This window comes from Sciurus carolinensis, chromosome 9 (assembly GCF_902686445.1).
Source record: "Sciurus carolinensis chromosome 9, mSciCar1.2, whole genome shotgun sequence".
NCBI classification, from domain to species: Eukaryota; Metazoa; Chordata; class Mammalia; order Rodentia; family Sciuridae; genus Sciurus; species Sciurus carolinensis.
In genome coordinates, this window is record NC_062221.1 from 64,278,426 (window position 1) to 64,292,032 (window position 13,607).

A 13,607-nucleotide genomic window follows, 5' to 3' on the forward strand; every position below is an offset into this window, starting at 1 on the left:
ACAAATACCATCAGTTGCTTTCTTAGACGTGACATTCTTGCAAGACTCATTTTTTTAGAAAATGTCTGCCAGAGCCCAAGTCTAAATAACCACAGTTTGTCAGTCATTTCTTTCAGATAGAAATATGTTTTCTAAAAAAAGTGATTTGTCTAGCTCATGATTTAGTCTCAGAAGTGATTTTCCTTGAGGTAACATCAGGCTTCAATATGTGGCAGTAACAGCTACATGCTCTGACCTGTTCACGCACCACGTCCGAGCACTGTGTTCCTCAAGGGTTGAAATTGAATAATGTTAATACCTTGTCCTGCTCCATCAAGGACAAGCTGATGTGAAACTGGTATTTTTTTTAACTTATTTTTTATCAGGAGTGTGTGGTGGCAAAGAAGACAATGGCTAGCACTGTCTAGTGCCACCATCTTGATTTGTGCTCAGGGGATGACAATTTTACGCACTGCTGCTTTTGCACCATTATTGAAACCATCAACACAGGGAGAAAAGGCATAATGTCTTTGTAATATTACGGAAACAACTGCGACTTCATGGAATCCCTGACCCTTTGGTACTCTTGCAGATCCCAGGGATCCATCACAGGCTTTGAGACCTGCTATATTCACTCAGATACATCCAATGGTTTCCCCACTTCCTATGAGCTAAAGATGGGGAGACTAGGAGTGGCATTTCAGGAACTCCAATCTCCTCCCTGTTCTTATGAGGTGCTCTCCATGAAGAATGCTCCTAAGACTCAAGTGCTATGTTGAGCAGACTTCGAGAGTTGCCAGCAGACCTGCCTGTGACTGAAGCATCTCTGGGAGGCTCCTGATGGGAAGGTTGGCATTAGTGGGGCAGCAGCACTTCTGCTGCTTTTGTGGAAAGTCTTGTGTGCCCTGCTTCAATTCCAAGGCTGTGTGAGCTGCCAGTTCCTGCAATGACCTCATTACCACTGAGTGATTGAGCAAGGCAGGTGCCTTCCAAGCAGATCATGGGTGCAGAATGATTTCATATGACAGTGCACAGCAGCATCGGCATCTGGTGGGAAGGATGTGTGATTTGGGTTTTGCAGATGGGAAAATGGCATTTACAGAGGTGAAGTGAATTGGCAAGAGCCCCTGAGTGAATCAGCTTCAAAGTTTGGTAGATTTAGAGAATTTGGGGGCTCCAAAAGAATGCAGAGGTTAGCGAGAAGTTGAGGTGGAAGGAGGAGGATGATAGCTCGGAGGATTGCGGCAGAGCTCTGGGACACTGGAGTCATTCAGGAGGCCAAGCCATGCCTTTGCCACTGCACACAAGTGGCAATGTATCACCTTCTCACATCTCTTAGCCAGAGAGTTTCCTATAAAGGGTGCCAGCTCCTCACTGTGTTTTTGATCTGGTGACAAAGTTTCCAGATTGAGTGGGCAGGAAGACCTCCAGATCACAGAGCATCGGTTACATGGGACACAGGGATTTTAATCCCCATATTATAGGGAAGGAAGATGAGTCCCAAAGTGGGTACATGACTTTCCAGGAACATGTTAGTAAGTGACAGAACAGGGACTTGAACTCAGGCCTCCAGACAGAGTCCCAGGCTCTGTGTAAAAATTGTGCCCTTCCACCTGGTGCTGCCTCAGACGGCAGAGCTTGTGCAGATGGCAGCAGTCCTGGCCACCTGAAAGGGTGTGTTCTCTCCATGGCACACACCTCTCCTTCCTTGCTTCCTTGGCCAGTCTGGTGTGGTTTCCCCATACACACAGGAAGCACATTGACGCACAGACACACTGCAGCTGTTTCAGGATTTGAATCCAGTGGAGACCTAGAACTTTCTTGTATGACTTATTCATCACATGGGACTAAAAACCATACATACTATTGACTTTCTATTTCCCCTTTGGCTGCTATGACATGGGGGAACAATAGTGGGTTTGAAGACAAAAAAGCAGGAAAGAACATGGGAGGGGATTAACATGTTACCCTATAAGGTCTTCCTGGTGCCCCACCTCTCCCATTTTATCTTTTCCTCAGACTCTTGGTGGACTGGATCTATCTATCTATCTATCTATCTATCTATCTAATTTTTAATTGACGAGTGTTAATTGTATCCATTTGGATGTCAATGACATTTCAATACATATACTCACTATAGAATGATCAGATCTGTGATTGGCCCATCCATCACCTTAAATTCCAGTTTTGACATATGTAGCAAGTTGCTTGAATGAATCACATTTTACTCAAATTGAAGTAGGTAGTAATTGACTTCCTCCTTCAGTTGCTGTCAAAGAGGATAGGATGAGGCTGAGCAGGGTTCCTGTATGGAAACGAGACGTTTAGGAAGGAGAGGAAAGACTGCTCTTCATAAAGCTAGAAAGTGCTCTGGGTTGGCATGATGTGAACACATGCTCTCATTTCCTGCCCGAGAAGCAAACAGAAATGGAGATGTTGTCATTGCTGTTTTACTGTCCTTTCCAAAGTTCCCACAGACTGAATTTAAGGTGATGTAATGAAGACACTTGCACTTTAAGGAGTTTTTGATTAGTCTTTTCATTAAAAAGATGATTTAGGCAACATTCCTCCATGTGCTATGCCTATATAAAATTCTCTTTAAGGGAAAATTTTGTCTCAATTTTTAAAATTAATAGGATCAAATAGCAGTAAATGTGTAGGGTTGAAATTTAATCTAATGCTGTGATATCTCATTTGATCACAGGTTAGACTTCATTGTTGAAGGTTCAGCTTTGTCCTAAAGTTTTTTTATCAGAAAAAGAATTTGGGATTCCAAATAATGGCCCACTCGTGGCACAATGAGTGATTTAATACTTTTAAAGCACAGGACCACGAAAACATTGAGTCATTTGTTACCTGAAATACGTTTTGGAGTAGGTAAGGAAAAGAGGAAGGAATGGAGGGAGGAAGGATGGAAAAAGGAAGAAAAGACCCTACTGAATATTTTTGGAATTCATTTTTAAGAGATTTGTTCGGTTGAACACTGCCTAGTATTCTCCAAAGGAGAGACTCTGGAAAACAAGATGAAAAAGTGCTTCACTAGGGCAAGGCCTCTTCAGGAACCCTTCAGGAATTTTCCTTCCATAGATTTCCCTCTCAGCTGTTGAACTGGCCCATTCCCTAGCTGGCCCACATTCTGGTCCTCTGGGCCATGCCTCAAGCTCTCAAAGGATATTTCACAGTTAGGTTATTGACTCTCAGTGTTCTTAAGTTATGCTTATCTATGTTTAAAGAAAAAAAATAAATAACAACTACACTGGGGATTAAATGTCTGTCTTTTTGCAAAACCATAAACCTCACATACTCTCTCAAACACTCTCAGTCTGCTTTTAGTGGCCTGATTTGAGCAAGTGTGTGTGTGAATGCAACTCTCGCCAATTATTTCTGCACCACTGGAGAAACAGGAAAGTATTTTTACTGAGATGCAGCAAGGGGTCAGGTCAGAAGGGACACGGATGCTCATTTCTATTTCACTTTGGCAGATGATATTCTTTCAAGAGCACCTAAAACAATAGCCTTGTTGGGACAACCAAAAAACAGTGCGAGAGTTGACGATGTTTAGTCTGGAGAAAGAAGACTCAAGAGGACAAGAGAGCTGGTCCTAAGCATCTGAAGGACTGTCCTGGGGAAGGGAGCAGATTTGTTCTGTGCTGCCCAAGGAAATAGAAGTGGGTCAGAGGGTGAATGTGAATCTAGGGAAAGTGTCCCACAAGCGCAGCAGTACAAGGTCAGTGGTGTCAGTTCCCCATCGGTGGCTTGTTCCAGCCAAGGCAGGAAGTCTGCTTGGCGGGCATGCTGAGGGAGGGGATGCTAGCTTTGGATGAGTGCCATCTCTCAGCCTCACATTTCTGGGTTTATGATCATCTGGTCCAACTTCACCTCCATAAACACAAGAAGAACCCTCCTCTAGAGCAGGACGATGATTCAAAGAATGTTGTGGCATGGCTACAAGAGGGCCATGGTAGGCAACAGCTTCCCCAGAGTCATTGCTAGAGAGAGGCACCTTGAGAAGTTAAAAGGGCATCCTTCTGAACCAAGTTACGCTCTTGGCAGTACTTCCTTGTATTCTCTTTGGTCAGGGTGGGGTTGGAGTGTAGTGGGAGAGAGATGACACAGACCCAGCTGCTGCTCACCAGGACCTACTATTTGGTCATGAGTAATGTGGCAGAAGGAAGCAACTGGTGACTGCATGTGGGCTCATTGGGACTGCCTGGGGGTCAGGATGCTTCACGGGGGAGTTGGCGTTTGGGATGTGTCGAATGATGGTGGAGATTTCTGAGTGACAGCAAAGGAGTAGTTGTGAGTCTCTATTATAATTCTCGGACAAAAATACTTTCTCGCTCCCAGGGCGCAGCTCACTCCCTGCCGCCCGCAACCTGACAAGCTGTGAGGCTCCCCGGTCTTCCACGGCGGCCTCCCCCAGGCGTGGCACAGGGCCTCCCTTCACCATGGCAGCGGCAAGACCCAGCACGCGGGACTTCCTGCGGGGTGCCAAAGCTGATGGTGAGACCATTCCAAAAAGCCTGCAGTCCAGTTTCCAGGAGCAGGGGATGGCAGAATCAGTGCTCGCCTGGCAGGATCATGGCTACTGAGCAACCTACACAAACAAAAACAGCTTTGCCAATTCGAGAATTTATCCACATGGATTGGTGCTGCTGGACCTTCAAAGTTATGACAGTGATGCACAGGGCAAAGAAGAAATTGATGGTCTTTTGAACAAAGTAGAAGAAAGAATGAAAGAATTGAGTCAGGACAGTACTGGGCGACTGAAGCGATTACCACCCATAGTTGGAGGAGGGCCATTGACAGATATTGGCCTACTGCTGATGGACGCTTGGTTGAGTTCGGCATAGATGGAGTGGTGTATGATGAAGACTCGCCTTATCAGAATATTAAAATTCTACACTTGAAGCACTTTGGAAATATTCTTATCCTTAGTGGGGATGTTAATTTGGCGGAGACTGATCTGGCCAAAGAAGGGAGAGAGTTTGATTATGTGATTAATGATTTGACAGCTGTTCCAATCTCCACATCTCCAGAAGAAGATTCCACATGGGAATTTCTCAGATTGATTTTTGACCTCTCAATGAAAGTATTGAAACAGGATAGAAAATGTTTTACACAGGAGAACTGTGTCAATTTGACGGAAGCCCTGTCACTCTATGAAGAACAGCTTGGGCACCTCTATTGTCCTGTGGAATTCTCAAAGGAGATTGTCTGTGTCCCTTCATACTTGGAATTGTGGGTAGTTTACACTGTTTGGAAGAAAGGTAAACCTTGAAGATGAATATCCCCTAATCACGTGTGCAGCAAACACTTTCCTGACCTCCAAATGCTGTACTTGACATCAAAATGAAGTGGTCAACTGATTGTGAACTCATTAAAGTTTTCTCTTCTTTTAATTATTATTCTTAATTTAAAAAAGCAAATGGAAAATGTATATTTTGATGAGCTAGGGTGTTATTTTTTGAAAGTCAGCTGAAGGGCAATTAGTACAGCAAAGACTGCAAAGTGCACTGATGCCCTAGAATGTGATTTTTGTTACTTTTTAGTTCTGTGTGTTTGGTTTTTTTTTTCATTTTGATTTTGGTAGACCTAAATTTGGATGTTTGGAGGAATGAACATCATTGTTATGTTCTGGAGGGAAGTTCTTGATGGTGATTCTTTCCCCAAAAATGAATTTAGATATTAAAATTTGGTGCTTATAAGAGAGTTAAAAATGAATAGCAATGCTTCAATTAAAATCACAAAGGAGAAAAAAAATATTTTCTCTCCCCAAGTGAGAAGATAAGTAGAAAGATAAGATTGAAGGGTAGTTTTTATTTCTTTCAGATATTCCTCACCCTAAAAGATATACATGTCTGTAACTCTTCCCCGTTAGTTCAGAACCAAACCTCATTTATCAATGAACAATATGGATAGGGACCAACAGAGGAACTAATAGCCCCAGAGACAGAAGGGGCAGGAGGTCTGGACTTCAGGAGGTGCCAAGGGGCATTGGAAGGAAGGATACACAGAGAGAATTAAAAGTGACTCATCATTTGACAAATCCTTATTAATAATAGTAGTAATTTACTATAATCACTGAGATGAAGATAACAGGTGTCTGCCCCAGGAAGCTCATGTGTGAGGTGGTTGTGCTCTGATAGGTAGGTAAATGTAGAAAATCAAAAAAGACCACAGAGTGTGCACTGAACCTGCAGTGGCCCCAAGTAGGAAATGGTTCACTTTGGGAGAGAAGGAGAGCAGGCAGCCACCTGGACCTGGGAATGGGGATGTGTGTGAAGCTGCTGAGCTGGATTCTTGCACATAGACTCTTAGGGTTGGATCTTTTTTAGCCAAAGGATCCATCCCCCTCCTTTATTCAAGAACTTTCTCCCTGACTTCCCAGACTCATGCTCATCCAGCCTCTGCTTCCTCCTTTGCTATTGGGTGGCTCTGGTGATCATGAGCAGTTCCTCATGCTACAGCCTGAGTCCACCTTCTGGATTTCCCACCTGGTGGTGGAAGATGGATTGACCCTCAGAAATAGTCACTAACCAAGTGAGATCCATACTCCTCAGGCAACATGCCCACTGGAGGCTTGATCTCTAAGCAGGGAAGCATGGTAGCTCACAGGTGAGACACGTCTACGTGGTTTAATACCAACACCACCTCCAACTTCTTCGTGATCTTATGGAAGTTCTAGCTTTTATCAACCACAGTCATTAGTTCCTCATTCCTCTTTCTCTAGGACTGGGGAAGTTCTTTTCCCAAATTCACTGCAACATTCGGTCAAGTTGTTTTTCAGAAACAGAGTAAAATTGCCTCATATCAGTCTTCCTGGCTCACTTCAGATTTCATAGAAACCACTTCACTACTCACAGGCAGTCACTTTCAGCCCCTGTGGGTTTGCGGCTTCTTCTTTCCCTCCTCCTTCTCTTCTCACTTCTTTTCAGAGCAGAAAATGTTTTCATAGAGTGTATGAAAATATCCCAGTTCCAGATAACTCACAAAGAGCAATTTGATTTAGATAGCTATTCTTATTTTCCCATGACCACAGATACACTACCTTTATGCAAATAAGGCTATTAATATTAAATTACAATGTAGCAATTACCATGCACTGCTTTAAGTAACATATTTAAATTTTCATTTTAACAATAAGAATAGCAATAGTGACAATGGTACTTTTAAAGAGGCATTTTCTAATTTCTAATGTTAACTACTAGACTAAAAGTCTGAGATGAGGTGCCAATCACACAAACAGCACCACATATAAAGCAGAAGGGAAGGACATCAAAGCAGGAGGATGAGTGCCAACGAACTGCACTCTTGCTGCCAGTGGTCAAGGGAAGGGCAAAACCTAGAGGATTTTTGTAGCAGCTGGTGATTGTGGAAACCAAAGGAAGAAATCATTGGCTCAGACTGAAGATTAAAAAAGCTTATTGGAGGAAATGGCATTGAACTTTGATGGGTGAGTCATTTGGGGAAACTAAAAACTGATGCGGGGAGTGGAGGAGGGGAATGGAGGGAGACCAGGGGGCTCTTAGGGTGCCACATCCCCTTGGCATTTGCCATCTTGTGCCAGATGGACCTGCATGCTGGAGAATTACTCCAGCAGAAACCCATGACCTATGACTGATGGGAGTTGGTGGATAAATATCCCAGTTTCCTCTATTCTAGGATACAGGAAGTGGGTTCTACACTGTCTCCCAGAGTTCCCCTGTAGAACTGAACCTTAGTTGCACATAATGAAAACCTGTTTAAAAAAAAAAGTGTATCCTTTAGACAAAGATTCAAATGCAAATATCTTTGGGACAGTGAGTGGGAGAGATGATCCAAGAAAAAATATCATCAGTAGCATAGTGGGAAAGGGGAAGAAAAGAAATTTAAAGGTCTAAGAATCTAATCTATAACAAAGATATTTCAGCAGCTGGAATACAGACCTATAGGTGGATGAGTTGAGCACACGTGGGAAGCATTAATGTTCCAAGGTGACTAGTAATTTAGAGATCTAGCAGATAAGACTAGAATGACTAGAGTCATGATGTGAAGTACCTGAATTCCGGACAAAATAATTTAACTTTACTGCAGATAATGGGAAATCATGGGATGATAGAAGTGAAAACTCTTCTAAAGTCTTCAAATGTTTGCTTGTCTGGCTCAGGGCCATGGGGCTGAATTCTTCTAACCTGTCCATTCTGAGTCACCTGCTTGCTAGGGATTTTGCAGGATGCACCTGAGGTCCATGAAGTTGGATTTCATCTTTGAGAAAAAAATTGGTTTTCTTTTTGACTTTGCAATTGGAGAGGGATGGGATTTGGGGAAAGGACAGTATAGGCAGTAAAGGACAGTATACTCTTGGGACAGTATAGGCTGTTCTGGCATTCACCAGATTCTTCTTCACAGGCAGAAGCAGGTGAGTGGTTGGCGCTATTAATCTTAGTTCTTATGGTTTCAGAAGGAATGTTTTATATCTAAAACCTCAGATAGCTGTAAGAAAGCCCAACTCATAGTGTTGGGCAGGTTTTGTGGTAAATAAGACAAAACTGTGTATTAGGAATGGGTAGGAGCCACAGAGCCTGTCCCAATTTACATCCTCTGCCTACCCAAGATAAGAAGCACTGCTGGGCTAAGCCCCTGGTTTCTGACAAGTGTGTACAGGTGTGTGTGTGTGTGTATGTGTGTGTGTGTGCGCGCGCGCACATGCACATATGTGTGGTAGAAAATTCACTGGCATGGCTCTTTCCAACATTTTAGAATTCCTTGGACTGACACTTGTCACAGTCATCTATGTCTCTTGTCTCCCACTCTGAATCTAACCACAAGCCACTTTGCCCACGGCGCACCACATGCTGGTGCCCAGCCGACTCTCAGGGAGTTGGTCTGCTGCCAGGCTCAGGGTAGACTTGCCTTGGGGGAGAGCTGCTGCTCATTAGGGCCCTTCCTTGTGAGCCTGTGAATGCATTCCTGTGGGTCAAAATGAAACACGAGTCTTATAAAGGCATTATTAGTGTGTGATCTTTAATTGTCAATAGAGTAAGGTCCCCACAAAAACTCTTAGACGCTTACCTGCCAGTTGGGGGATGGCCCACCCTTTTCTTGCTAGCCCACTCCAAATCTGGATCATTCTCTCAGGAAGTTCTTTTTTGCAAAGTCTCTCCATGACTCTGACTTCTGGTCTCAGTTGACTTTTGGCAAGCCCAAAGCCCTGTTTCTTGTTTAGTCTCCCAACTCCTGCTTTTCTGGCTCTTCTCTGCCACTTCCTGTTAGCTGCTTCTTGTAGGCACAGACTTCCTGTCTGGAAGTTTACCCTCTTTGAAGGGTGTTTCTTGGATCTATTGAATTGCTGACGTCTGCAGATTTTGGCTTTGTCCAGTACTGACCTTCTCAGGTCAAAAGAACACCTCCTGTGTTGGGCCCTGGGGCAGAGCGGGAGATAAAGAATGTTTCAAACAATGACCCAAGGAGGTAACATCCCCCTGAAAATAAACACATAATGCTAAGTGCCTGAAAATCAGGAGTTTTGTCTTGTCGGGCTTGGCAGTGCTGGGGATGTGTGTGGTGGGGAGGGGGATGCAGCTGTTGAAAAGGAAAGACATCTGAGAGGGGATAGCTTTGAATTGGATTAGGAAGAGTATAGGGGATTTGGCCAGGTAAAGATGAGGAGTAACCCAGAGAACAATGAGCAGGGAGATGAAAAAGTCAGAAGTGTACCAAAAGGTCAAAGATCATCAGTCCTTCCCCTGCTGCATCCGTGTCCCCATGCTGGGTGATTTTGCACCACTCTTGGATTCTTATACTGAGCTATGGCCATCCATGAGACTTTCTTGACCAATGAGGTGTTAGCCATTGTGCATAAGCAGAGACTTGAACAAAAGTGATTGTACATTGTGACTTGTCCTTTCTTGCTGCTCTTAGGATGCCACTATCATATGAATGAGCATGAGGAAGGATAAGAGGCCATAAGGGGGAGCACTGGCTCTCAGCTGACCAATGGTATTTGAGGTAGCCCTGGCAGAAATCAGTCATGCCTGACACAGATGAGCAGACTGTCCAGCTGAGCCCAGCCCAAATTGCCAATCTGAGGAATGGTGAGTTTAAAAAGTAGCCATTGCTTTAAGCTTCTAAGTACCAAGGTCATTTGTTACATGGCCAAATTCAACTGCTGTAGGAATAAGCCCGGATTTAAGGGGTCCTGGGATGTGGGAAGTATATTTTGCATGTGGAAATTATTGCAACTGGAGCACAGACTATGGCAGGTTGTGGAAAATAGCCACATATTCTTTGCTCCACTCAAGAGTTAGAATCTATTTTTTAAACCCTTGCTTTGGAGATGGCCATGTGACTTATTTTGGCTAAAGTGACAGCAGCAAGATTCATGTAAGCAGAGGTCTTTGAGTTTTCCTGCTTGTTGCTCTTGGAACTCTGCTTTGTAAACAAGTCCAAGCTAGCAATCTAGTGAATAGGTGACCTATACTGAGAAAGGTCCTGTCTTTTTAATCATCTCTGACAAGGTCATCTTAGATGAACTGGTCCTCGTCAATCCACCAATTGACTGCAGACACATGAGATCAGCCAAGATCGTCTCAAAGAAGATCTGAAGAACAGCTCAACTGAGCCCAGCTTAAATTGCTAATTAGCTAGTACACAAAATTAAGTGACTATTGTCTTAAGGCACTCAAATTTGGAATAGTTTGTAAAAGTGACCTGATCCAACCCTCCTGCTCTGTGGCCAGGAGCTGACCTGGATGGGCCTATGCTCTTTGCCCTCTGCCAGCAAGAGGAGAAGCAGGTATTTATCTAAACACTCATCAATCTGCTGGGTTATGGTTTGGCTGCAACACATTTTTAGGGTTCTGGCGATTCTCCCTTCCCATGCCCTTCAAGTCCTGGGGGTGGAAACTTCTCTCTGATGCTTCCAGCCCTGGGGTTCTTCCACCTTCTTTACCCCTCCCCATACCTTTTCTTTTGTCCATTATTTGAGTGGCTAGCTAAGTTCTCAAATGACTCTTCCTGTTCTACTTACCTTTTTGTCGCTGGGACAAATACCTGAGAAAAACAACTTAGAGGATAAAAGATGTATTTTGGCTCGTGGTTTCAGAGGTTTCCATCCATGGTTGGCTGGTTCCATTGCTTTGGGCCTGAGGCAGAGCAGACCATCATGGTGGAAGTTCATGGCAGAGGAAAGCTGGTCACCTCATGGCAGGCAGGAAGGAGAGGGAGAAGGGGAGGGAGAGGAAGGGATTATGGACAAAATATGCACTTCCAGGGTACCTTCTCCACCACGTGACCTACTTCCTCTATCCAGATCCCATCTTCCTACAGTTTCTGCCACCTCCCAATAATGGTCTCATTTAACTCATCAATGGATTAATCCACTCACAAGGTGAGAATCCTCATAATCTGATTACTTCCCAAAAAATTCATCTCTAAATACTGCTGCATTAGGGAACAGGCCTTTACCACATGAGCCTTTGTGGGACACTTCATATCCAAACCATAACACATCTGATACACCTTGATCTGTGGACAAAGAGGATCTATGCCGGTTTTAGTGCACATCCAGTTTAGGAAGATGGGACAGAGCTCTTGGTGTAAGAGGTCCTGCTCTGAAACTCCCACGAGTGCTGCTTTGGCTTGGACATTTGGAAAGTTCTGCTGGCAGGCGAATTTGCCAAAGAGCAACTTTCCTGACTGACTTTTAGGAACCATCTGGAGAATTGCTTTCTTCAGGGAATAGTCATTGCCCCATTTCCTGCAATTTCTTCAAGTTAAAAAATGAAAAATGAGTCTTCCAATGCCCCTGACACCTTCCCTCCTCTTTAGAGCATTTTTCTTGAGCAATTTTAATCAAGCATTAGGCTGTGCACTAAGCAAATCAGGAAGTCAGATTGCCCAAGGACCTTTGTGAGGGACCACAGCCTTGCCCTATGTTTTCTTAACAATCATCCATGCAGTCAGGACCCTCCAGGGACAAAACCACCACAGTGTTCATGTTTATGCAAAGACTTGTGTGGTTGATAATGGTAATATTTGGCGATGGCAAGGATATATGGCAAGTTAATCTGAGAATCCGCCTCTCTCACTGCCATTGCTATTGCCCCAGATGGAGAAGCATTTGGATCTCTTTGTCAAGTTTATATGGGATGTTTTATAATGTAATTCAGAACTGGAATAGGGAGTGATTAATAAAGGTAATATAAATTTCTCATCAAAAGTGTGGTTATGGGACTGGGGTTGTGGCTCAGTGGTAGAGTACTTGCCCAGCATGTGCTGGGTCCAATCCTCAGCACTACATAAAATAAATAAAATAAAGGTATTGTGTCCGCCTACTACCCTCCCCCCCAAAAAACAAAACAAAACAAAACAAAACAAAAAAAAAACAAAAACAAAACAAAACACAAAAGGGTGGTTATCCTCTCTGTAGTGATAAGTATTTGATTTTTGCTCCAGGGGAGATTTCACCACCACCTGGAGCACCTTAGAAGATCTCCCCACCATTTTTCTCAGCTGGTCCAGGCACACGGTCAGAAGGCACTGCACATCTAGATTGTTCCACGTACCCAGCACTGTGGGAATTTGGGGAGATGAAGACTTGATTATTTCTGAAGAGACAGATGACAGAATCGAGGCATAGGGCAGGAAGGGATTTGATAACATTTGGGGTGACCCTGAGGGGTTCATGTCTGCATTCACCCTTTGGGAAGGACACTCTGCTCTATAGGGTGGTTGGCATCCCTGATTTCATCCTACTGTATGCCAGTAACACCTCCCAGTTATTGTGACAATAAAAAAAAGCACTGTTCTCATTCCGGTGACTCTTAGGGTACAGTTGGAGGAGTCACATGGTCTGTGATTGAAAATGCTGCAAGAGAGAGGCCTGCAGGGAGGAAGAGGGGGAAGCATCAGGGGAAAAGAGACGTCCCTCCGGGAGGCCTGGGCATAACCATCCTCTTTCCTTTGACTTTGTGGCATGTGACATAGTAACAATGACTCCTAAGGAAAGAAACACCTTCACTGGAGACCACTAAGGTGAGGCAGTGAGGCAGGTGAAGCAGTATTTGGAACAGGGGGGGAAATCTTTCCTGCTCAGTGAAGGCCAGTGGGCTCGGTTACCATGGGATCTTGGGTGGTGAGGAACACCCATCTGCAGGTGAAGGTCTGACTGCAGTGAAGATAAGGCCTGGCTCTTCAACTTCCCCATCTCAGAATACAAAGGCTGGGAGGAAAGGACAGGAGAGAACAAGCCACTGGGTTGTAAGTGTAATTGTAATTATTCCTGCTGGCCTTCGGAATGTTCATCTTCCAGGTCTCGAAGGAACAGCTCCTTTTCTTAATTCAGGTCTTTATGGAATTAGATCTCTCCCAACTCTGATCTCTGTCCTTTATCCTAGTTTATTTTCTTCAAAGTACTTATCACATCTCATGTTAAGTTTTAAAAAATTCATTTATTAATGTGAAATTCTATGACGGTAGGCCCATCAGAGCGTGATTTGTCTCTCTTTCATTTCTGCATCCCCAGAGCCTGAAACGTAATAGGTGCTCAATGAATGTTGTATAAGTGGATAGAATAAATAGTATATACCAGGTACTGTGCTAAGTAATTTGCATGCATTGTTTCATGTAAAGCAAAAGGATTCCTT

The 13,607-nt window shown here is 43.9% G+C and overlaps 1 pseudogene; it reads left to right on the top strand.

Moving 5' to 3' along the window:
• The first annotated feature begins 4,427 nt into the window (after nucleotides 1–4,427).
• LOC124993635 (spermine synthase-like) lies at nucleotides 4,428–5,260 on the top strand (annotated as a pseudogene).
• The last annotated feature ends 8,347 nt before the right edge of the window (nucleotides 5,261–13,607 follow it).